We start from the raw sequence: 23,060 nt of genomic DNA, 5'->3' as shown, positions 1-23,060 counted from the left end.
GTTGAGAGAGTGGAGAGGATGAGAGAGAGGAGAGGATGAGAGAGAGGATGAGAGAGAGTAGAGGATGAGAGAGAGGAGAGAGAAGAGAGGAGATAGAAGGACAGGAGAGAAGGAGAGGAGAGAAGGAGAATACAGTGAGGGAATGTGTTGAGAGAGCAGAGAGGAAGAGATGTGATGAACAATAAGATGTGATGGAACGACAGGAGAAGGAAAAGGGAAGGAAAGGAGGGAATGGGCGAGGAGAATCCAAGAGGAGAGGATAGGTCAGGAGAAAGAGCAAGCAAGAAAAAAGTGATGGAGATGAGAAGGAGATGAAAGAATGGGAAGAAGAAAGCATGGAGAAACAGCACTTGAGAACATAGATATGAAGAGTGCAGAGATGTAACATGAAAAGATAAGGGTTACTCAAACCAGTAGCAGATGTGAAGAGAAACCACCAAAAGGATAAGCATGCTTGTTGATTAGCATGGAAGAGGCTGGACATGCATTGTTGATACTTGAAATAATTCATTGTTTTAGGGGGCAGTTCTGCAACACGTGCACCCAGCAGTCAGTGTGGACCTACATATGGACACACACATACACACACACACACACACAAGCGCGCACACACACACACACACACACACACACACACACACACACACACACACACACAAACACACACGATGTGGATGTGCAAATGCAGATTCAAAAACACAGAATCAGTGTACAGACTCTGGCTCTTTGTTTGTTCATTTGCATTTGGAGGTGCAACGCTGTGGCATCCAGATCGCTGACGTAATGAACTGTTAAAGTCTATCATATAGCCCCATCTAGTGGTGTCTATAGTGGATTACAGGTTAAACGCTTCTACTTATTCATTAATTTCTGATCCAGCCGTACATTAGTCTGATTTGTGACTACTTTTTCATATTGATAGTTTTCAACCATCTGTAACATGTACAAAATGTACAAAAGTATAACTTTTTTAACATCCTCATTGCATAACATTGTCAAAAGGCCGACCACAATGTGAAGTGCTATTGATACTGATACACAGCAAAATCTGCGGTGTTAAATAGTGTTAATATTTCAGTGTTAATTATTTCGAGTTGCTTAGTGTTGATTTTGGTGTTATTTTAACACTTGCAGTGCTAAAATAGCTCTGTGCGTGGTGTTGTTTAAGAGAGTTGATTGTATGCACTCTCAACGGAGTTAATCTCAGAGATAATTCCATATCCGGTTTTAAGGCGCTCTTTTTCTTGAAAACGGCCATTGCAGTCTTGGTAGAGAAAGGCAGCCCAGCTTCTGGAAGGGGAACGTAATATACTATTTGAAAAGGTAAGGACCAGATATATTTCATTATTTAGCAAGTTACTCTTTATATAAAAATGAGTGTTCATAAATTATGTGACGCAAATGTGTTGAAGTTGGTGAGGATATAATGCTAATTTTGCTTTGGCTACATTAGCTAACTAGCACAAATAAATGGGCGAATTTTTCGCAATTTCGTCAGTTAATGAACTGGCTCTTTTTATGTATTTATTTGTACTCGTTTTATTTAGTTTTAAGTTCAAAGCAATAAGACCGATTCAGCAGGGCTAACCAAGCTGTAGCAATTTAGCTAGCCAGGCTGGGTAAATTATCTATGCTGATGTATTTTCAACAGAAGTGCAACACGTGGTGGGTTCTGGAGGGTGCTTGAAAAGTTTCTGTCGGGTAAGTAACTGCAAAGTTAGATCGATTAAATATGCATGTTATGGCTTGGCCGATTTTTAAATGAGTGGTTTAGTATGTTTGCGTGTTGTAGTAGGCTAGTTAAAATGTGTTACACTGATCTGCATCTGCAAATCATGACCTGCACTCATTCGTCAAACAATTGACGTTGGCGCACATGGCTAATTTGCATTGGCGCACAGGACTGGCTGGCTCCGCAAGGCAAATAATGGAACATATTTATCTATCTATCTAGGCCTATCTGTCTATCTATCCGTCTATCAACGTGTGTGGTTTTAATGTGATGTACTTTCTATGTCCAGTCAGACTTGTATCCCTTGTTCTGTGTGGTCTTGTAGGCTACAGTCCTGTGTGAGCCGAATCACCTAAATGAATGGCCGACGATTTGTGTCGTTTGGTATTAATAAAGACTTGACTATCGATCTAGACTATTAAATTAAAAATGATTCACCTCAGGCTCCGTGAATAGTGGGGAATAGAGGGATAAAAGACAAGAGATATATCCCTTGTCATTTATCCCTCGTCTTGTCGATTAGTTTGTGTATGTGACGATTTCAAAAACGTGTTTTTGTTTAAAGCATGACAACATGCGATTGGTTGGTTAGATGGTGGTATGGAGAGAAAATGAAAATGATTCACGCTTAAATACGCAAATATGTTCTATAAATACTCCCGCTTATCATCACTTTGTATCACTATGTATATACTACAAATCACTATGGATGTTGCACTCAATAACTATTGAACACAAAACAGAAAACACAGCTGCCATTATCACTGTCACTGACACTGTCACTTTTTGTTGCGATCTCTGAAATGAAAGGAAACTTAGTGCTAAGTTAGATAACTAAAATATGCATGTAGTGTATTTTTTAGGTAATGGCCACATGACTTGCAATTTCTGTTTATAACTCCTGGCAAAGGAATAATTAAAACTTTAACATAATCTCCACTGTTTTTTTTTTTTTTTAGATAAGGCATCATGTTGCTGAAGGTGAAATACCAGGGTACCAAGAAGTACATCAGATTGCAGTCAGGCTTCACCTATTTGGAATTCATCAATGAAGGTGAGTAACCATCTTGTGTAACAATATATTGCCGCCTTTACAAAAAACCAACTATTAGGCAAGGTTGTATTTTTTTTCTGTGTTGTTGGGATGAATAGTTTGTTGGACATGGATCATTAACCCTTATGACAGTTAATTGCATTATCAGTTTTAGCCTGCAGATGACAATATGCTTCTTGGTGCAAGCCTTATTTTTTTGACATTTGAAATAGAGGGAACCATTAAATATGGCTAATAGTGCCTACTTTAACAACTGTTTTCAAATCCCCTTATTTTGCTCACAGGTACAGTCAAGGTTTAGAATGTGGTGTAGATTTGGCATAACTTGAATATATTAACAATTTAAAATTAGTGTCCGATATAAATTGCTTGATCAGTCATCAAAATATTTGCAGTTGAAAACCTGCTTCAGGTATTATCTGATGTGATGCTAATCTTTCCCATAGTCAAAAGCAAGTTTGGTCTTCCTGATGCGACTGACCTTCAAATCTTTGATGAAACCGACACAGCAGTGGATGAAGACATCCTTCTTGAACTGATAAGAGTCCAATCCTGACTTATGCCTGACAGTATGTGACAGCTTTTCAGTTGAAGGTAGGCCTATCTGCTGTTTTTGCTGAACAAATTGGTAAAGATAGACTGCTGTATGTCTGACAGTCTGACTAGTGTGACAAAGTAGCTGAACAAAAAAATATTTAAGCAAAATGCAGATCAGCATCCACTTTCCAAAACAGTTTTAAAATGTGGGTTGGATTTCTATTATCCCATTATACAAGGTCAGTTTGTTATGTCAACAAACGTATTGCCACAGTGGATGAAGACAAGCTTCATGAAATGATAGAGGCCAATCCTGACTTTTGCCTGACATTATATAACAGCATTCCCGGTACGTTTTTACTGCGGCACAGATTGTAATGGAGAGACAAAATAGGTCAAGAAATTAACACATTTTAGCAAACTATGGATCGGCATCCATTTGCTAATTTTGTTATTGTTCTAAGCATGTTACACTGGGTCAGTTTTCTGAGTCAAAAATGACAGTCAATGGTTTTATTTGAAATCATAACCATATCAAAAATTATTTCTACTTCTGACTGTCATCCCCACAATAGCAGATTTCCTTGTTTTTAAAGTTTTCTCTCCTTTAGATCATTCATCACCATCTTCCCTCACGGATACCATGTCACCTTCTTCGAGTGATAATGACCTCTCCAGTCGAAGAGAACGGGGGATTCCCATGGACAGAAATGTATCCTTGTATACTTCAAAGAAATGTATACTTCAAATAACTTTGAAGTCATGAACAGATGTACCACAGAGGCCTCAGGGTCAGAGGCAGCGAAAGAGGTACTTGAGCAATAGTTGTCACTTGCAAACATATACAGTGTCATTTCATTTGAGATTATCACCAATCAGTATTTTGACATTTAGAAAGGTGCATGAATTAGAATTGTTCATTTAGCGAGGAAAGTAAATCGGAACAGGCACATTTTGGCAGGTTATTGTTCAAATTATTTTATCACAGAAGACTGAAATGTACACTGATCTATTTCTCTTATGTGAAAAGATGGTAGAAAATGCCTTGCTAAGGAAACCTGGAGGTGAGGATGTCCTGGAAGAGTACAAGTCAGAAAATACGTTGACGCACAGCACCCGGAGACACCTTGTTAACATTCTGGCTAGCCATATGACTGAAATGCATGGGTACGTGGTTCTTAAATACATTTTATTAACAAACTTTTCTGTTTAGAAATGGTTTATTAAGAAGGAATGTAATGAATTTTGAAATAACAGTTGTGTTGCTATAGTCATTAGTGGAGCATTTGGATTTTGATGTTGAATTGTTTTTTCTCTAAAGGAGGATTGTTCCACGTCAGCAAAAAGAGAAGTATGCCCTGGGAATCATTACACTCTTTCCCTCGCTGAAGGATCCTTTTTCTCCAAAGGGATATGTAAGTTTTAAAAAAAAAAAGGTTACTTTCTAATAAAGTTTTACAGGCAAGAGCTTTTGGGTTTAGCTTACATGATTGAATGCACTGTTAATTTATACTGATCTAAAAGATGCACGACATAGTACCACTGAGCAAAGTTTGCTACAAAGTTTGACTCGACCATGAAGATAGCCATGAAGACGAAAAATAACCTAAGATCAAGTAGTGATAGGCCTTTGTAATAGTGTTTGAATCATCTTCACAGGAGCACTTCTATGATGGAGTGAAACACAGGATTTTTATCATGGCGCCTGAGGACCATGTCCAGGAAGAACCGGGCGACGGGCAGTCCACAGGCAGCCACAGTGCCTCAACTACAAGGACCAAAGCGTCAAAGACCAGCTGCCACAGAGCCTCAGCAGCTTGATGGAGATGCTTGCAGGGAGGCTATTTCTTTTCTTGTTCACTCTCCTGATGAAGCAGGTGTGTTTGAGAAGATGAAGTTGACCTTACAACATCGCCAAGACCTAGTGCGTGACGCACAGAGATCTGCCGACGTCTTCAAAACGTTTCCACGTTTTATAGATGTCAAAGGACTAGTGAGTTGTGAATTTTATTTAAAATCCAGTCTTTAAACTCTTGTCTTTAATTTGGTTGGGTTCCAATAGTTAATTATACTCTGACCATTACCGTAATGTATTTACATTGGTGTATGATCAACAGCTGAATCAAGACTTCCTGCTGCTGTTTGGTGGTGAAACAGCATCCAAGATGCTTGAAAAGTGGGACACGGCATTCAAGAACAAGGTTATCAAAGAGGCCAAACAACTGACTCAGTCAAAAGAGCTGTGCCGACTTCTGAATGCTGCTGAGAAACCTACGGAGAATGATGACACTAGTAAGTGTGCAGTGTTGGTTTTCATTCCAAATAGCTAGTGCTCTTTACTTTGTGCCTTCCAAGTAGATACTGATGACTTGTTTTGTGTTGTATCTCCCCCCTGATAGGCTGGGACAGTGACATGACTTCTCTGCTGCTGCTCCTTCATCTCTTGCCACCCACAGCTGGACGGAAGAGGAGCAAAATCAGTGCCAGTGATGCAGTGGAAAAAATGTTTCACTTTCACAAGGTATGGATGTCTCATCTGTTCTTTCCCCAGCAACAAAAGAGAGAACTAATGTAGTTGACCAACATGAGTTTTTCAAAGGCTGATGCGTATCGCTTAGCGAGCAGGTAGGCCAAAGGCCCATATACAAAGCAGACTTTTGCATTTGATAAATGACATTTAATACACATCACCCCCATCCTGATGCAACTCCACTGGTTACCTGTTAAGTCCCGGATCAAGTTTAAAATCCTCCTACTCACCTACAAGTCCCTGCATGCTCTGGCCCCCCGTTACCTCTCTGACCTCCTCCATCCCTACACCCCCCTGGGGTCCCTCAGGTCCTCTGCTAAGGACCAGCTGGAAACCCCCCGCACCAGACTCAAGACCTTTGGGGACAGGGCCTTCTGCGCCTCTGCCCCCACTCTGTGGAATCTGCTCCCCCTCCATATCCGCTGTGCCACTTCAGTGGAGTCCTTCAAAAAGCTCCTGAAGGCACACCTCTTCTTCGAGGCCTATGGCCTTTAACCTGCCCCCCCCTGTGTACACCTCTTGTAATGCGACCTTGGGTACCTTGAAAGGCGCTATATAAATTGAATTTATTATTATTATTATTAACAAATGAGAAACAACATTAAACTTAAAAGTAAAAAATCAAAGTAGTGCCCTTAACAGCATTTAACACCTGCTTGTTTCCTTCCAGCAATCTGTAATCATTAAAATATAAAAATTCAGTTAATATTTGGGTAAGATTAAAAAAAAAAAAAGCCATTACTTCATGGACTTTATGATTTAATATACAAGGCCTTCCTTGCCATTAATTTCAGAATTAATTCATGAAATAGAAAAAAGAAATGGAAAAAAATTAGTGATATTTGTCAAACACGATATTGAAAAGCAAACTATTGAATAACATCGTAAAAGGGGGAGCACTAACATTAATGTGTTCAACTTATTCTGTTTTTCAGTCGTGCTGCAGCATTGATGAACACCTGCGTGGGAGAAAGGGTCAACAACCGTGCATCCTTGCTGCTGGTCGCACGCAGAACAAGATTGACAACTTCTATATCGTCGTTGACAAACAGCTCATCCCCTGCCAAGCCACCAGCTCCTTAGGTGCTTTTGATGAACTGTTCAAATCACACTACGTGTTCAACCTGTCATACGAGGAGTCCCTGGTCCAGCTCTACACATTTGTGCAGACAACAGTCTACAACATCGATGTCACAACAACAGATGAGTCTCCAAGAATCCGTGAGTTGCGGGCAAAACTCCTGAACTAGGATTAAAACATGTATAAGTGTTTCATATGTGAAGCTGTACACCAGGCTGTCCAGTCCTTGGTAACCCATTTAAGAATTGATCACAGTTTCTATCCTAGCAGGAGGTTTGAGTTGGTTTGTGCACAAGATCGTTGTAGGCGTCAGTTTTTGTCATATTCCGGTTTCAAAAAACATTTAATGAGAGTTCATGAGGAGAATTTTTGTCAAAGTGGTGTTGCAGCAAAACCCGGAGTCCTTTCAAGCTATCCATCACAGTGTCCAAAGTACTTCAGAAGTTGGTGAAACAGGTGTCCCACAGAGCTTAGAGGCTGGTTGTTTTGAGGACAATGTATCTGGTCTTAACAAAGAACATACTAAAAATATCAGTGCCTCAATTGTAGCTAAACTTCAAGAAAGTGGTATGGCAAATAGTCTTGTTTCAACAATTGTTAGTGATTTGGAAGAACTTGCTACTGGACTGCACTCCCAAGTTAAGCAAGAAATACTATGCTGTGCCTAAAGACAATCCTATCCGATCTACATTAGAAGGTCTTGATACTTTTGAAAATCCATTTGTAAGCTTTAATACTGAAACTAAAAGAACAAGATATTTCAACGAAAAATGGGGTGTTGTTGAGCCTGTAGAAATAATGTTAGGACATCGATTCAATACAAGGTAAAATAAACAAACCGGTACTTATGATCAAGTTCAAGTAAAAGACACTTTTGTTTACGTTCCAATTTTGAAAACTATCCAATTCATGTGCCGCAATTCGGATATTTGTAAATTGCTTGGGGAAACTTTTGTATCCAAAACTGACATATTTGAAGACTTTTGTGATGGTAGTTATTTTAAGACGCATGCATTGTTCTCTAAACAACCGACTTCTTTACAAATTCAGATGTACTATGATGACTTTGAAACTGGTAACCCACTGGGTTCAAAACGCGGTATTCACAAAATGGGTGCTCTCTATTTTGTCCTTAGAAATCTGCCACCAAAGTTTAACTCTGCTGTGATGAACATCCATTTGGTCGCACTGTTTCACACTGAAGATGTGAAAAAGTATGGCTTTGATCCTATTCTTCAGCCTCTTATAAATGACATTAAAACACTGGAAAGTCACGGTCTTGACTTGCCCTTCTCCACTGAAAAAGTCCATGGCACTATATGTCAGATAACTGGGGACAACTTAGGAATGCATGCAATTTTAGGGTTTACAGAGTCTTTTAATGGACGTTATTACTGTCGTTTATGTTTGCTTGAAAAAGGTGATTCCCAGAATGTTTACAGTGAGGACCACCCAAAGATAATCTTGCGTGGAAAAGAGCTTTTTGAAATGCACTGCAATGAGTTGCAATCAGACCCACAGAAGTTATCAGTGTTTGGTTTAAAAAGGAATTCATCTCTTAATGGCCTACAGTTCTTTCATGTTAGCCACAATTTTTCTTTCGACATAATGCACGACATCCTAGAAGGGGTGGCTCAGTTTGAGAAAGTTACTTTTGGAATATCTCTCAGAAAATGTTTTGTCAAAGCCTGATCTGTTATCTAGAATTTACGCTTTTGACTATGGGTACTTGGAGCGAAAAAACCGTCCTACAAGGATTAATTTAGACAGTATTGGCAATAACATCGGCCTCAATTCCATTCAGACTCTTTGTCTTGTGAGGAACATCCCTTTACTTTTTGGTGACATTGTGCCAGAAGGAAACAAAAACTGGCTTTTGCTGTTGATTTTACTGCAGATTATCAACATCATATTTTCTCCTGTTACACTAGGCATGACTGTACTTTTAAAACATCTAATAATGGAACATCATGAGTTGTTCAAACAGCTGTATCCGCACAGAAACCTGATCCCAAAACATCATTTCATGATACACTACCCAGCTTGCATAAGAAAAATAGGGCCTCTACTTCATATGTGGAGCATGAGATTTGAAGCAAAACACTAAGTATTCAAGAACACTCTAAAAAACTTCAAGAACATCACCAAATCTCTTGCCAAAAAACATCAAATGTCTATAGGATATCATTGGGAGACATCACCTTTAAACCATATGGAGTATGGACCTTTGAAACCATTTCATTTTGATGAGGATAGTGAAAGGTTTGCCCGAGCCCTTCATGCTGTACCAAAGGACTTCTTCTCGACTAATTGGGTTAGAATCAGTGGGACAGAGTACAGGACAGGACTAGTTGTTTGCAGAGGGATTGAACATGAAATGCCAGTGTTTTGCAGAATACGAAAGATCCTTTTAGTTGAAAGTGTTATGTACTTCCTAGTGACAAAACTTGTGGTTGATCAATTCAGTGAACATTTTCATGCCTACCAAGTATTTGAAAGTGATGACAAAGATGTTATAAAAGCAGACAGTCTTGACATGTATAAGCCCTTTGCCTTACAAAATGCCTATGGTAGAGATGTGAGCCAATATATTGTGCCTTTGTTTTCATTTTAAATATGCATAGGTTGTGTACATATCCTATTCCTCACGTACTGGTTGTTCTGGTCAACTAACTTTTTTCATGTGCATAAAGTTGTGTTTGTCATTTTCTGAAATGTGTAAATATATTAATTTGGGCCTATTTCCACCTTTCTCATATCCACACTGGAGTGGTTCATTAGAGAGAAGAGTGGAGGAGAGACATTATCTGTCAATGTGTTTGATACCTGGATCTTGTGTGCAATATTGTTTGAGCTGCAATGTTGAATAAAAAACAAAAGAAATAGTTTGTTTTAAGGATTGATTATACTGTAGCAATGTGGTTTTTCTTACAGTTGAATATAGAAGCATTTTAAACTCACACTGAAGAATCCTTTTTTTTTTGGTGAAAATGATTAACTGAAAGTTAAAAATACCCTAGTGAGTAACACCATATAGTGTTAAAAACACACTTTAATGTGTAATAAATCAACACTCTTAGTGTTGGTAAGTAACACCATATAGTGTTACAAATACACTGTAAAGTGTTAAAAAACAACACTGAGTGTTAAATATTTAACACTATTTAAGAGTTAAAATATTAACACTTTCAAAAGTGTTACTTTAACTCCAACTTGGTGAGGATTATATAAACACCAAGAAAGTGTTAAATTTGACTCAGAGTTAAATTAACACTAAGGATTTTGCTGTGTAGGAGACAGAATTTTTCTCTGCTCTTCTGCTCTTTAAAATGAATTGTAATCTCTGTTTGATATCCTTAATTGATCAACATGAAGAAATTGAAATATTTAAGTCATGTTATGATACATGACACAACAAAACTCAAAATAGCATTTTATAATGTGCCAATACATCAGGGATAATGACTCATGTTCTGGGGAAGAACCACGCAGCACTTACTGGTAAGCCCATTCCGTCAGCATTTTGTCCATGCAACGCAATCCTCAAGGTCTTTTGACGCCACCTCTGGTGTGACCAACCTCTGATCTTCCTCTTGCTATGTAATCTTCACCCGTCATCCGATAATTGAAGACATTTTATGAAGGTATTATTGTAGCAAAAGTCTTTAGCCCCTGTAACTGCAGATTTTGTATGCGTACACTAAAGTCACAAATGTGTAACAGTAAATTTGATGTCGTAAATATTTTTACGACATCAAATGTACTTCTACCAAATGTATTTCTACCATTGTAAACACTAAATAGGGTCTAGGAGTTCACAAGTCTGTGTTACAGGTGCACAAATCCTATCCTGTGCATCACATCTTCAAAGAGTCATGTACTTGACACTTTCGCTATGTTGCAGCGCAGTTGGTGCAAAACACATTCGCACACCCTTGTTTCATAATCTGAGAACATGCACAAAAGTTGCACATTTGTAAACCCAAATGTGAACTAATGCATCAGAAGTTGGGGGGCAAACGTACTCGGGCACGGTACAGATGGCCTAGTGTGAGTGCGACAGAGGTTTGCAGAACCAGGGTTTTTGCGTTCATTCTTCAGGAGTGGTTGCACGATGTAACACGTCCGTGTCAGTGAGTCCAACGGGTTGATCCCCAGTTCAGAGACCCTGCTCCATATAAGCTCAATAAGAGGAGTGCTCCTTTCTCTGGTTCTCTACAAGACATGCTCGTGCAAAGGAATGCTGTGTGATACATCCTAAGGACAGGGTTATCAAAGTCATGAAGCATTTTCATTTCCTTCCCTTATTACTCAGAGACATTCACTGGAACAGGGGCATTTCAAGAAACTTAATTTCCAGGTTAAACCGATATTTTGAATCATACAGAAAAGTCAAATACCAAGCTTAGAATGAGGATGTTAAAATGATGACACCAAGCTTAGAATGATAATGCACTAAATCATTAGAAACAGTTCAGTAAAAAGTATGTGTGTGTGTGTGTGTGTGTGTGTGTGTGTGTGTGTGTGTGTGTGGAAAAAAAAAAGCCATTCACTTCATGGCCTTGGTGCTAAGATTGTTGATGTAATATAGAAACCACTGGGAGCCTTCTTAGTTAGAAGTGAATAAGTATAGGATGTACTACCAGAAGTATTGGGAAATAGTGTTATGCCTGCAGCTTGCTTCAGGGAGAGAAACAAGTAAAGGCTTAGTGTTGGTTTTGTTTATGTCTGGGGTATGGGACAGGGTTATGGGCTGGTACACCACTAGATTTTTGCTTGTATTTTTATGTATCTTTATCTTTTGTGGTACCTGCTCCTCGATGTCTCAGGGTTCAAAGTACGTATCACACTTCAAAGTCGGGGTTAAGCCACACACGGCATTTATTGCAATGATCCTTCACCGTGGGGAACACATGCACTCTACATAGGGTCTCCGTGAGCCTCTTTTCGGTTGGGGTCTCCAGCGCTTCCCCCGTGCCACTCCCTCCTGTTCCCCCATTCTGGTGCTCCTTTTAAGATGTCTCCTGGGCCTTTTCCTCCCTCCGGCCAGGTGTCCCCTATCTTGCTGATTGGGGGGAGAGAGGTGATGCTCTCTGTCGCCGGTTAGTGGGTGGCGGCGGTATACGCTGTCCACCACTGATCCTCGGACCCGCCCGGGCCGAGGTTTAAGGGGCGGGATGCCACACTTTCTTAGAAAACACAGAATAACATAAGAAGTACACTTTTTTGTTGTGACCACTTCTTTGCTTGTAAATACAATTCTATCTTTCTCTGGTTACACATGGAAAAAATAACTAATGTAAGATTCATTAGCTGGAATGTAAAAGGCCTGTAAATGGGCCTGTAAAAAGAGCTAGAATATCACCTTAAATAATTAAAAAGTGAAATTGCATTTCTTCAAGAAACTTATTTGTTGTTAAAAGATCAAATTAGACTCAGAAAAGCTTGGGTAGGGCATGTGTTTATTCAAATTTCAACTCACATGTTATTTCGGATCCAGAGGGGGGCTTTGTCGTGGTTTCTGGGCTACTTTTCCACAAACCCCTCGTTCTGGTTAATATATACACCCCAAACTGGGATGATGATAAATTCATAGGTAAAGTTGTCTCATTAATACCAGACTTAAACTCACAAAAAATTCTTTGGGGGTGATCTGAATTGCACAATTAACCCAATATTGGATCGTTCTAATCCTAAATCTACAGTCCCTTAAAAAATGGCCAAATCCTTATCTTTTTTTATGGATCAAATAGGAGGTGTTGGCCCCTTCTTTTCCTCAGTTTATCACTCATACAGCAGAATAAACTATTTTTTTATCGGTTAATCATGATCATGCCCCATTATTACTATATCTCACATTTCCTCTTAACAATTTGGAACGTTCTCCTTGGAAATTAGACAAAACCTTACTGCCTGATAGCTCATTTTGTGATTTGATAAACAAAGAAATTGATAACTATAAAATTTAATAAAAAAGAACATCTCCCCCTCACTGCTTTGGGAGACACTGAAGGTTGTGATCAGTGGTGTGATTATATCATATTCAGCAACAATCAATAAGATGCGAAGACTTGAACAAGACCAGCTTATTAAATCAATAAACACAGTAGACTCACAGTACTCGACGTCTCCATCCCCTGAACTCCATAAAAAAAAGCTTGACCTCCAAATTTAATACAACTTGTTGTCAACTGGTAAGACAGAAAAAAATGCTGTTAAAATTACGTGGATATGCCTATGAACACGGAGAAAAGGCTGGCAGCCTTTTAGCACACCAACTTAAGTCCAAATTTGTTGCCAAACAAATCTCCCAAATAAGGAAACCTAACGGCAAACTAACTACTGACCTTGGAGAAATTAATGAAACATTCTACTCATTTTATTCTAACCTGTATGTGTCAGAAGTGACCAGTGATAGAACTGATATGGAACATTTCTTTTGCAATCTTTGGGCTCCTACCATAAATGAAACGCATAAGACAAAGACGAACTCCCATTACAGTTGTCTGAACTTATTAACGCGTAAAGGCAATGCAAAGTGGTATGACACCTGGCCCCGACGGCTACCAATAGAATTATTTAAAACTTTTTCGAAGAAACTATTCCCAATTCTACTTGAAGTGTTTATGGATTCTTTGTCCCGTGGGTCACTACCACAAACACTCCCTGAGGCATAAATAATTCTCCTGCTTAAGCCAGGTAAAGATAACTCGGAATGTGGTTCATACCGACCCATCTCCCTCCTAAACAGTGATGTGATGATCCTAGCTAAAGCTCTTGCCTCACGCCTAGAAACCACAATGACTGATGTGATCTCTGCTGACCAAACCGGTTTCATTTTGGGGTGACTCATTTACAAATATCTGTCGGCTTTTGAATATTATTCCCTCCCCTGCGTCCAGTGAGGCACCCGAGGTGGTTATCTCACTGGACGCAGAGAAAGCTTTTGATAGGGTTGAGGGGGAATATCTATTCACGTGTTTAAAGAAATTTGGTTATGGTCCAAATTTTATTTCATGGATTCAACTCCTTTATAGCTCGCCCAAGGCCTCTGCGGTAACAACCGGTAGGCAATCACAGTGCTTCACGCTGTCAAGAGCGACCCGTCAGGGATATCCAATTAGTCCACTGTTATTTGCCCTGGCCATAGAGCAGAGGTTTTCAAAGTATGAGAGAGTGAGCCCCCCCTCAGAGAACAAATTTCAGCTGAGCCCCCCCCAAAAAAATTTTTTCCCTGTGTTTTGAAAGATCTTTTAATTATTTTACACATTTTAAACATCTCTGATCATATCTTAAATATCTCTGATCATATTTTACACATTTTAAAGATCTCTGATCATATTTTTTTTAAACATTTTAAACATATTTTTGAAACATTCTAAACATCTTTGTGCGTCTTTAAACACATTTCTTAACACATTTTAACATCTTTATCTAAGCATGTTTTTGCTTAACGATTTTAAAATACATTTGAACATCTTAATCTGTAAACTGCCAGTTTAGCCTCCTTTTTAGCTCACCTCAACTTTAGTGGGAGCAATGAGTTTGCGTAGCTGTGTTCGAAGTCGTTCCCTATCACGGATATAGTGCACTATATAGGGTGCTCGCCATTTTTTAGTGGTGTTCGAATTCTCAGGGGTAAAGTTCATGCACTATATAGTGGACTTAAAATACCCAAAATTTGAGTGAACATATGATGTTCCGTACATGTTACTCCCATATACCACAATGCAATGCAGTGTTTTCCGGAGGAGAAGAAGAAGCTGAATAACCGAAAAAACAAATAGAAATGTCAACAATTTATTTGGGATTCAACATAGAAAATGTAACATTCAAAATTAATAAAAAAAAACCTTGATCAAGAAAATGTAACATTCAACATCAATACAACCTCCAGTTTTCCTCATGGGTGCCCGGTTTGTTTACATGTTTACATACGCAGCTGTCTGCGTTACACAAATACCCGGCGCATTTACTGACGCAAATTACGTTTAGAAACGTTCAGCGTAGTGTCCGAATTCTCGTTTGTTCGTTCCCTATATATTGCGCTATATCATAAACACTATAAAGGGAATAGTGAGTGAGTGAATAGGGAACGATTTCGAACACAGCCCGTCTTCGTCTTTGGGTTTTTTTTGCGTTACTTTTTCTGGTAAATCTTTTTCTCACGTCGCGCCCCCCCTGAAGAACTCTGGCGCCCCCCAGGGGAGGCGTGCCTCACAGTTTGAAAACCACTGCCATAGAGCCCTTTTCCATCACACTCAAATCATTGCCATCAATAAGAGGAATTTTTAGAGGAGGAGAAGAACATAGACTAAGCTTATATGCTGATGATTTATTATTTGTTTTGGACCCTACTCTTAGTGTGATGGTGGCCTTTACATGCCTGGATTGTGTCATTTGCCAGTAGGTATAAACTGAACTTGAGTAAAAGTGAACGCTACCCTGTTAATAACTTGGCACTACAAGTCCAGGATAATATTTTACAGTTTAAAATGTCTAGAAACGGCTTTAAATATTTGGGCATTAATATCACAAGAGATATGAAACGCCTTTACCAGGAAAATGATGCTCCTATACTAGTTAAAGTAAAATTAGATCCAAAGAAATTGAGAACACTCCACTTGTCCAAGGTGAGCATCAAGATGAGTGTGCTCCCCTAATTCCTCTACCTGTTCCAATGTATCTCACTTCTCCTTTCCAGATCTTTCTTTAAATGTATTGATAGTGATTTATTTATTTTATATGGAATGGTAAGAACCCTAGGGTATGTTTAGATCTTCTACAGAGGCCTAAATGACAGGGAGGCCTAGGTCTTCCTAATCTTTTCTACTACTTTTTGGCTGCAAATGTAAAAGAAATAATGTTTTGGCTTCATACTCCAGATACAGACTGGTGCCACTACAAAGCTACATCGTGCACCTCAACACCTCTCATGGTTCTGGTCACTTCCAGTCTCCCCATTTCTACTTCCCAGTTCACAAACAGCAAACAAATTTGGCCTTCCCCGATCTAGCTTATTTCAATATTTTCAAGTACGCCATTTCCTTATGTGCCATGACCCCAACTTCCCAAATGTCTCCTCAGTGTCGGGCTTAGATGAAATGCTAGAGTCCCCCCCGTAATTTCTAGAATACATAATTGTATAGCTTCTCTTAAAAACATAACCATCACAAAGATAAGGGCGGACTGGGCAGATGAGTTGTTGGAAGACATGGAGGATGACATGTCTTCCATAGAGTGAATGACAGTACTTATTGTGCAAAAATTAAGTAGCACAATTTAAAGTTCTACACCGGGCTCACTTTTCTAAATCAAGATTAGTTAAAATATACCCTAATTCAGATGTCACCAGCCCCCTGCCAACTTAACCCATATGTTTTGGTCATGCCCTGCTCTTTTAACTTACTGGTTTATGATCTTAAAACATTATCTGAGGCGCTCAATATTGATTTCCAACCCAATGCAGCAGCAGCTATATTTGATATCACAGACCGAAAACAATCTATACTAAGAAAAAGTTATAAAAACATACTGGCATTTGTGACACTGCTGGCACACAGAAGAATATTATTAAAATGGAAATCAAAAAGCCCTCCGAAAGTGTCTTTTTGGATGAGTGACCTCACTTTATACAATTAGAGAAAATAAAATATTCACTTAGGGGTTCAAGGGACAAATTCTACTCCACCTGGGATCCGGTTTTGACATACATAGGGAAACTCAAAACTATACCTACTACCCCATAGCAATATTTATTGAACTAGGAGCCTAAATCATGAAGTGTACAGTAGATATTTAATTATTTAATTATTTTAGTTTTCTTTGGGTTAATAACTGATTTGGCCACTTCCAGGCCAATCCAATTGGAAACTGCTTTTCGGTTGCGTTGGACATGTATGAAGCATTGTCTATGTATTTATGGTATAGACTGTTGCAGACATGTCAGCATATAACGTATAGTATTTGTGAGTGTGTAAATGAACAAGCACATAAAAATGTTTGACACAGCGAAGTGGGGAGTCCATGCTTTCTATCAAAATTAATATTGCGGGGTCTAGGGGTACCCGAGCAGCGGGGTCTATGGGTACCGGAGGCGCGTTGGGTCTAGGGGTACCGGAGCCGCGGGGTCTAGGGGTACAGGAGGCACGGGGTCTGGGGGTACCGGAGGCGTGGGGTCTGAGGGTACCGGAGGCACGGGGTCTAGGGGCACCGGAGCCAAGCCATGGGGACTAGGGTTACAACTTTTCATGTTTCAGTGTGGCGTCTATACTAAGTAGTTTTTTTTACATGAAAAAAATATTTAGAACAAATTAATATTAAAGGTCCAATGTGTTAAAAACGTCCTGGCACTTGTACATTGCACTTATTCAAGGTACTTAATTGTGTAGCATCTACAGTAGCTGCTATCTTTGCTTTACACGGGGAATGGGTTAGCCTAGTGATTGTAATACTTGCGCTTGGTTCTATGAACATCTTTACTGTACCGACAGCGATATATTGTTTCACTTCTTATGACAAATGTACTTATTGTAACAAATGCACTTATTGTAAGTCGCTTTGGATAAAAGCGTCTGCTAAATGCCCTAAATGTAAATGTAAATGTAAATTTAGAAACATATTGTGGTGAGGTTGCAGACTGCAACCCCTCCCACTTCTTGTGCGAATGACGGTGGCCTGTACATGCCTGGATTGTGTCATTTGCCAGTAGGAACTTCAATGGGTTCTTCCAAAATGATGTCATCGTCTACGACAGCACAACTAACCCAGGACAAACTGTTCTGAAAAACAAAACTTAATATAATAGTATATTCATAACATGTTTCAGGTTCAACCTATCCGACATATTGTGAACTCGTTCCTCGACATGGAAATCAGTCTTCCTGATCCCAAACATCCAGACGGTCCAGGGAGACGCTTGCCTGAGTCAGAGGTCTGGTTCCAGCATAAACAATGGCCTCCGGACTGGTCCGAGACCGGATGGAGTCTGGAGCCTGAGCTACTGCTGATAAGGGGGTCAGATAAGGATGACAGATGCGGAGGGGCTGTGATAGCACATCCTTGTGATCTTGCTGAGTAATAATTCTTATAATGTATCCTTATACGTCCATGACACACTCATTGTTTACATTGGTCAAAATTAATTTCAAGTAAAACAGTTGGCAAGTAAAACAAATTTTAACTTTCATGGATATCAAACCTGCTGCCATCTTTGGTAACCATGCGACTGTCTTCTTTCTCAAAGGTGATCGTCGCTCCTCTGTTTATTGCTCTTGCGACTGAAAAGATGTCGTGTGGGTATGAAGGTATGTACAGTGCCTCTCGAAGTTGCGCTCTGTGCTGGCGTCCGGCGTTGTCTAGTAGGTAGATCACAGCCGTTCCTCTCCGTTGTGCTATTCCGCTGCACTTGGTTCCGTCGGCCAACTCCACTGAATGGGACTCGGGCTGGAATGAGTCATCGAAGCTCTTGAAATTCCCGATGTCATTGATAATGTGGAATGTCGCTCCCCCGTTCACCATGATGCCCTTAATGTTCACATTGTCCGGTGGTTTCTTTCTTTTGGTGTGGTTGACCTTGAAGAGGTGGTCCTGGTTGCTATTCGGTTCCTCTGCGACTCTTCTGGCTCCATCTTGAGTCCTCTTTTTCCTGCATATAGACTCTTGGTGTGTGTTGCTCTTGCAGTAACCGCACCACACTTTTATGGAGCATGCTCTTGACTTGTGTCCTTTTATTCCACACCTGTAGCATGTCACGTCGGAATCTTCCCTTTTTCTGCTGCTGGCGTGCGTTTTGGCGGGACCTCGGCTTGGCCTCACACTCGTCTTCATCATGTTGTCTGCGGGTTCTACTGTGTTTATTTTCTCAGACTCTTCATAAATCTGTAGCCTTCTCTTTAAGTCTGTGAATGTAACCTTATCCTCATTCTGTGTTACATGGACGGCTAGTGGCTTGAAGGAGTCTGGTAGTCTGTTTAATACCATGGCTATGGTCAGTCCATCACTCATAGGGCCCTATCTTGCATCCGGCGCAATTGACTTTCTACACTGACGCATGTGTCGTTGTTAGTTTGCAATTGGCGCAGAGCGTTCTTTTCCCTTCGTCGCCGTGCGTCAGTAAATTAGGGAATGATCTTGCGCCCCAAGGGGCAGTTCGGCAAAAGGAGAAGGCGTGTTCTGGCGCAAACGTTCCCTGGTGCTATTTTGCAGTTTCAGAAAACAATTGCGCCACAAACCAGGATATACCTGGTTTAAAGTCAGTGGCGCGTTGTTCAGATGCTATTTTAAGGGCACATGCATAATGTTGCTTGTGCACCTCGCGCACACTTTGCTTCTCTCATCTACCTAGCCACACATTCTTGGTAAATTATTTGGGAAAGAACAGCTGATACAGCGGTAATAGGTTGTACTATTAAATCAATGCATCTGCAAACACCTTACAGCAAACAAATATTTTCTTGACACAGACATTGTGTACAAGCCCATAACTTTTAGGATTGATGAGTATTTGATCATTAGAAAACATTGTTTTACCGCGAGTGAGTGTTAAAAAGAATGAATGAATGCAGACGCGCGTGTACGCGTCCATCTGTTTAAACACACGCAAACTAAACACGTAACGCATAATACAGTCCAGGGCAATGTATATTAACGGGGGGACACATGCATATAAGGAACACAAGTCGATAACGATAATGCATAGAATGCAATAATGGTAAGAAACAATGTTTGTTAATGTATTGCGTATGTCATTATATAGAACCACAGTTACCGCATATCATATGTGTGTTAAGTTTTCTTTGCCGAAATTTATTTGATGACTCAGTATTTCTGAAGTTGTGGAAGAAAACGCTATTTCATGTGTGAATTATGCCATATTATTTGGCCATAAACTGAGCCATTTGAAGGTTGAAATTCATGTGGTAATGCATCTGTCTCATCGGAGACTGCAAACGCGCTGCCAAAATATCAACTCGTCAGATTCAAATGCGCTCATGGCTCTTAAAGGGGATGGGAGATGGCACTCTCATTGGTTTATTGCACATTACACCCAAACCACACCTACGGGTAATTAGGCTACTTCAGACCAACCCTTTTTAGATTTGTGCAGGGCGCAAGAGTCATTTATGCACCGGTAAAATAGCAACATCACCATAGAACACCCCACAAAGCTACTTGCGCTTGCCGCTTCTCACTTGCATTTCAGACCGTTAAAATAGGGCCCATGGTCTCACCCTCATCACTCAAAGCAGTAATGACGTTTTCCGCTCTTATCATATAGTCAGTAGCACTCTTGGTCTCTGCCATGCTTAACTTGGTCAAAGATGTGTACAGGTTTATTAGTCGAGGCTTGCTTTTTCCCAAATAATGTTCCCTCAATATTCCCAGGGCTTTCCTGCCGTCATCGGCTGCATCGTGCCTGATCAGCGGTAGGCTTTTATCGTCCATCAGTCTTACCAGTTCAGCATAGCAATCTGCGTTGGCGTCGGCAGGCTCGTTCATTATTGTCCCTTTTAGAATAAAAAGCTAATTGCAGCAAAGCGAATAAAAGCTTTGCTACAATGATTCCTACCGTTGCAATTTATGCTTACTCGCCAATTTCACTCGGGGGCTAATAGCCTCTTTGCTAGTCTCTTAGCTTGCTACACTTTCATTGCTAAGCTTGGTTGTTTTCTTTAGCTTTCATGTTATACGTCGCTACTCACGTTTCACTTCTTCCGAGGATCTAAAAACGTTCACTTATCTCCAAGCTGGTACACAAAGCATTCACGTTAGCCTAGCATGTCCAAGTTCCGTGTCTATACTGCGCGGCAACTTCTTCTTCCGGTAATCCATCCGAGATGCTCGTTAACTTGCTTGTGTCCAAACTCTTCCTGGGCCCATAACCTGTTAAGCTGAGATGGGGCGGTGACTCCTCGTCTCTGGCGTGGCGAAGAATAAGCAAAGCGATAGATTCTCTTTAGCCTTCATGGCGTATTTATTCTCTGGAATACATGACTGACTACTGTCCAGTCAGTTCAACGACAATGTACAACGTGACAGTTTGACCTGCGCGTTACTTCACTAGAACGTAGTGACATCATCACGTTGTCCCTTCAGAATAAGGGCGCAATCATATATAAACACTTAACACAGGTTCACATATCGTAACAGTCCTGTTACAGACGAATATGTGCTAACTAGCAGCTCTCGTGCAGGGTACTGCATTATAGGGCCAGCCGGTCATATCACATCATGATATAGGCTATACACTCTTAGAAAAATCGGAGGCATTCGAATAGCGGTCTAGTGATCTAAATAGACAAGAACCTGGTTTTGGGGATTCAGACTATCTGGGGGACGAGACAGACGAACAGCAAAACAACCATGAAAACAAACGTGTTTGGTAACGAGTACGCTGACACCCGAGCAAGCTAGAAACATACAGGGCTCACAACAAAACGGTCGAGCAAACACATTTTAACAGAGACTATCAACATCAAGAAGCCACAGTACAGAGAGGACAAAGTTCACCCAAGGGTACTTACAATTTTAAGAGCAACACGGCCATTGCAAGTCAGCATCCGATTTGCAGTCTTCTTTTTCTTTCAGTTCACGCTATTCCTGAGAAGCTCGCCCAACGTTTACTCGTGTCGGGCCCCTCTGTTGGTCAGTCTCCCTTTTCTCTTCTTCTGTTTCTCCGACAATGGGTTTCTCTATCTCTTTTTAGTCAGCTGATCCATGATGAATGGAACAATCCCTTCGCTACTTGTGTTTATATCGAGCCGGTTCCGGGTTTGTGGGTCTGTAGTGCCGTAAAGCAATTCGGTGCTTCGCGAGACCCGAGAATCCCGCGAGAGTGGGCGGCGGGTCGCCGGCAGAAACTTGCATATTCCCTTTATCTTTTTTCCATTCTATTTATTTTCCAAGCGACCCATAAAGTGTTAAAGAACCATCACAATAACTCTTAACCTGTTATATTAAGGTCAATTAATCCCAAAAAGTTGCATAGTTCCCCTTTAAGTAGTTTTATGCTGACTAAGACACTTGACACACTCGATAGGATCGACAAATGTGTTTCATGCTCTTTACACACAGGCCAATGACCGCACATCCCAGACGCCCCATTAAAATATACAGCTGGTTAAGTCATGGGTGAATACGGGGGCAGGCTGTTTTGGGTGGTAACGAAGTTATCCGTAACATCCGCAAAATCCGAGGAGTTTGAAGCTATAAATAGACTCTTCCTCAAGATGAGGTATTCAACAAGTTGAAGTTCGCATCGCAACATGACTTCTTTATCAAGTAGGTCAAAGTCAAGCGGATGTTGTGTAGGCGAGACTTTTCATGCGCTATTCTGGTGTGAGTGTGTGTGTGTGTGTGTGTGTGTGTGTGTGTGTGTGTGTGTGTGTGTGTGTGTGTGTGTGTGTGTGTGTGTGTGTGTGGTTTATCCTCACTTTCTCCTTCTCTTTCTTGCAGACTTCCCTCTGCTATCTGCGATAACACTGGGGACTTTTGCGTGGTTCACCTCGACCGCTCCGTTGGCCCACCTGGACCGTCCGTCGGGAGAGCCTCCGGGTCGGGTGCTTGAGGCCGAGGGGCTGCTCTGTGACTCCCCGGTGTGGGGTGTGTTCATCGCGTCCACCACGCGTCACAAGAAACAGGTGAGTGGTCCTAATGGCAGCAGAAACAGTCTACCGTGTAACGAGGTCATTTTACTTGTTGGTTTACTTTAATTTAATATTGAATTGATTTGCTGTCACGTGGTTCGATTTATTTGTATGAATGAAATGGTGTATAGACGACAAAATGGGAAACAGGAACGACTGTCGATACGCAGGTCTGCTTGATTCCTATAATAACTGTAGTCCTACATCTTCTGTAGTCATCATCCACATTTCACCATTCTTCTCAAACTCCTCCAGTTTGAAGATGAATTCTCAAGCGAGGCAAATTATGACTTTCTGGAACGAACCGAAATCCCCTCGCCTCCTGCAGGCTGCCCGGTCACCATCAACAAGGTAAAGCCCGGAGGCCTACACTTAATGTAATAAATCATATAAAGAGAATGAATGAAAAATTAAAATAAAATCATTGCTTGAATTTTTTCTGAGAAGTGACTCTCTCAGCGTGAGTGAGAGTTTACATA

This window comes from Pollachius pollachius, assembly GCF_949987615.1.
Source record: "Pollachius pollachius genome assembly, chromosome: 13".
NCBI classification, from domain to species: domain Eukaryota; kingdom Metazoa; phylum Chordata; class Actinopteri; order Gadiformes; family Gadidae; genus Pollachius; species Pollachius pollachius.
This window is presented reverse-complemented; position numbering follows the sequence as displayed.